Genomic DNA, 4,330 nt, shown 5'->3' on the forward strand with positions numbered 1-4,330 from the left:
TGTCTTTGATTCCCCTGACCTTTAGCTATTGTGAGCTCAACGTGGTGTTCACTAGTCCGCACCTTATGTATTCCGATGGTGTTCACTAGTGTTAACCTTATGAAGTCATCATGGTGTTCACTAGTGTTAACCTTATGAAGTCATCATGGTGTTCACTAGTTTTAACCTTATGAATTGAAGATGATGTTCACTAGTGTTAACCTTGTGAATCCAAGATAGTGTTCACCAGTGTTAACCGTATGAATTCAGATGGTGTTCACTAGTGTTAACCTTATGAACTCAAGATGGTGATCACTAGTGTTCACCTTCTGAGCTAGCCATGGGCATTACTAGTGTTAACCTTCAAAGCTTGGGTGATTTGCAAATAAGTGCTGCCCCTTCACATTTTTTATTTAGGGCTATGATGAAAAATTAACCAAAGAAAGACCTTGATTTTAAACAAGCAGCTTGCCTAAAGCAACCTCTCCATCTCGCTCTCACCCAACCATCTCTCTCTCTCTCTCTCTCTCTCTCTCTCTCTCTCTCTCTCCCTCCCTCTCCCTCCCCCTCCCTCCCTCTCTCTCTCTCTCTCTCTCTCTCTCTCTCTCTCTCTCTCTCTCTCTCTCTCTCTCTCTCTCTCTCTCTCTCTCTCTCTCTCTCTCTCTCTCTCTCTCTCTCTGTAATAAACCATGATTATTCCTCTCACGTGAACACTGACCAGGGAACCAGCTTAGCAAGCCAGGTTAACAGTACTACTTTATTATCATGATGCTACGTCTGAGTGCACCGCAAGATGTTTACTGAAGAGAAGAGACAGAAGGGGCCCTTCCCCCCGGAACCAAAGCGCAGGGTTGCTCCCAAAGTGATGGACATCTCCCAAAGTGATGGATATCTCCTATAGCAGAGGGTAGAAGTCAGGGTAGCACCCATAGAGATGGGTATAGGCCCAGTTCTGCCCATAGAGTCGGGTATAGGGCTGGGTATCACCGATAGAGATGGGTATAGGACCGGGTACCACCCTTTGGAGACGGGTCCATGGCTGGGAATCACCGAAAGAGATATAGTACCGGGTATCCAAGCACACCAGGGTTGTTAAAGCAGGACTTGGTTGTTGTTGAGTTTTCATCACATGGCTCTGGGAAGTGTTCCATTATGTTCCTCAGTCATCCTTTACTCAGCATAATATCTCCTGAAAGGTAGATAACTATTAATAGAGTCCGCACAGCGCTGCAGTCCTACGGATAGGCCTGCAGCTGCCGGGACTAAGTACAGCTGATGTCTCCAGTGACAGCAGCTTGTGCCTCTGTCATCTAAGATGTTCAGACACTCTGCCTACATTACCCCCCCCCCCCCCCCCCTACCTCCACTCTCCACCCCCTCCTCCAGCTCCACCTCCCCCTCCACCGCCAGCACATCCTCCTCTTCCTCCTCCTCTCCCACCACAATCTCCTACTCCACCAGTTCCTCCTGCTCCACCTCCTACATTCCCTCCGTCACCACCTCCAATAGCTCCACCTGCCCCCGCTTCTCCTCCGCCACCACCTCCTCCTCCTCCACAACCTCCTCCGCCAGCTCCTTCTCCTCCACCACCTCCCTCTCCTCCTCCACCACCTCCTCCTCCTCCACCACCACCAGCTCCTCCTCGACCAACCATCTCCTCCACCACCTCCTTCTCCTACCCCTCAACCCCCTCCCACTCCTCCACCTCCTCCTCCCCCACCACCTCAAGCTCCACCGCCACCTCAAGCTCCACCGCCACACAAGCCAGCCGGCTTGTGTGTGTCCTCTGTCTGGATGGCACGGCAGCTGTCCCAGAGAGTCCCAGACGAGAGCTTCTGTCAGGGTTTGTTTGCTGCAGGCCTTGATTTGATGCTATTACTCTGCAGATGGAGAGACAGCATCCAACTACTGGAGGGAGATAGGGAGGGAGAGACCGAGAGAGAGACTGAAGGAGAGGGAGACAGATGGAGTAAGTGGGAGAAAGGGAGAGAGAGAGCGAGAGAGAGAGAGAGAGAGAGAGAGAGAGAGAGAGAGAGAGAGAGAGAGAGAGAGAGAGAGAGAGAGAGAGAGGGTGCTGGGAGAGTAGGAGAGAGAGAGAGAGAGTGAGCGAGAGAGGTAGAATGAGAGAGAGAACGAGAGAGCGAGAACGAGAGTGGGAGAGTAGGAGAGAGAGAGAGAGAGAGAGAGAGAGAGAGAGAGAGAGAGAGAGAGAGAGAGAGAGAGAGAGAGAGAGAGGGAGAGAGAGAGGGAGAGAGAGAGATAGAGAGAGAGAAAGAGAGAGAGAGAGAGGTAGAATGAGAGAGAGAAAGCGGGAGCGAGAACGAGAGTGGGAGAGTAGGAGTAGGAGAGAGAAAGTGAGAAAACGAGAGCGATAGAGACTGCTGGTGGACAGCTCTCGCCTCGGGCCTTGTCCCGGCGGTGTTAATTCACAGTTAAAACATACAGAGGCAGAAAATGAGAAGGGAGTAACCGAACAACCACCTCCTCCCCCCCTCCCCCCCTCCCCCGTTCATTCCCTCTGCGGCGCCCCTGAAAAAACACCCGGCCGTCTCTGATTCCTCCACAGCCCCCGCTTGTCTCGTTGAAGAGCCTGCAAGAAAAAACACGGTGCCTCCTCTGCCAGCTGTTCCTCATTCATTTTTCCCGAGGACAGCTGCATGTGTGAATAATCCATGATCCGTCCTGTTGGACGGCGGGATCATCACATCATATTGTGTTCCTGTGTGGAGAAACACTGGCTTTCTCCTGCCAAGGTTGCGGCGATGTGATCTGTGCTTCCAGTGCCCGTGTGTGCTGAGGTCAAGCTCTGTGTTGCCGTCCTTTCAGCGCTCGCATCACGACTCAAATAGGACAGAACAGCTAAAAATCACTTCAGAGCGTGTGTGATTCGAGCAAAGTCCTTGGCTACCTGTTTGGGCACGGAGAACAGATGTTGTGCTGCTTCTAAAGGTGGAGCCAGTGGCTCCTTCACACGCAGCGTCCTCCCCTCCTCCTCCTCCTCCTCCTCCTCCTCCTCCTCCTCCTCCTCCTCCCGCCCGTGGGGGGGGCTCCAGTTGAACCACAACATGTCACCGCCACTAACACCAGGAAGGATTGACAGGCGACCTGCCACCGAGCTGCACGGCCCGGTCCACCAGGACGATAACAAGAGCAGAGTCCAGGGCAGGAGGGAGGGAGGAGATGGGGCATGAGGAGGAGGAGGAGGAGAGGGAAGAGGAGGAGGAGCGGGCTAATAATGGCCGGGCCGGTGTCTTGACACTCTATGGAAAGCGACAGTGGACGAGTCATCCATTATTTATAGAGGTGCAGAGCTATCTGTTATTTATTATATTATAGCTTATTTATATATTACGGCTTATGATGATTCATAACAGCAAGGTCTGTAAGGTCAGCTTTCATTAAGGTCTATTTCCTGTAAGGATTGCTTCCTGTAAGGTCTGTTTCCTGTAAAGTCTGCTTCCTGTAAGGTATGTTTCCTGTAAATTATGTTTCCTGTAAAGTCTGCTTCCTGTAAGGTCTGCTTCCTGTAAAGTCTGCTTCCTGTAAGGTCTGTTTCCATGACAGGTCTGCTTCCTGTAAGGTCTGCTTCCTGTCAAGTCTACTTCCTGTAAAGTCTGCTTCCTGTAAAGTCTGCTTCCTGTAAAGTCTGCTTCCTATAAGATCTGTTTCCATGACAGGTTTGCTACCTGTTAGATCTGTTCACCCGCCATACCTTCTAACAAATCAGAGTTTAACCTTCTTTTAGAGGCTATTTGAGTATAGTATTGATATTTATGTAAAGGGAATTCATATAATTGTCTTTTTAATGTTTGTGTATTGGCATTATTCATTTAGCAGATAATCATCTTGAGCCCGCGATCAATCCCGACCACCCTCTGTAGGCTTCAGAGACGGCTAATCCATGAATAGGACTGGAAATATAGAAATGAGTATGTTATCTCAGATCAGAGCAGCCGTGTGTGTGTGTGTGTGTGTTTGTGTGTGTAAGTGCGCATGTGCATGCGCAAGTGTGTGCACAGAAAGGCACACACATTTGCGAGTGTACCTATTCTTGTGTACACGTAGGTGTGTTTGAGTAGGTGTGTTTCTGTGAGCCTGGGTGCGTGTGCATGTGTGTTTGCGTGAGTGTGTGCGAGTGTGGGCGAGCCTTTGTAAGTGTGCACGTGCTTCCGTGAGGGCGTGCCCATGCGTGTTTGTGTGTGCCTGTGTGCACGTGCAAGTGTTTGCGTGAGTGCGTGCCCGTGTGTGTTTGTGAGTGCCTGCGTGCGTGTGCATGTGTTTGCCTGCGTTGCGCGTGTGTGTGTGTGTGTGTGGACATGATTTAGGATTGCAGCGATAGCTAAGGGGCCAT

The sequence above is a fragment of the Gadus morhua genome, chromosome 11 (assembly GCF_902167405.1).
Source record: "Gadus morhua chromosome 11, gadMor3.0, whole genome shotgun sequence".
Classification (NCBI taxonomy): Eukaryota; Metazoa; Chordata; class Actinopteri; order Gadiformes; family Gadidae; genus Gadus; species Gadus morhua.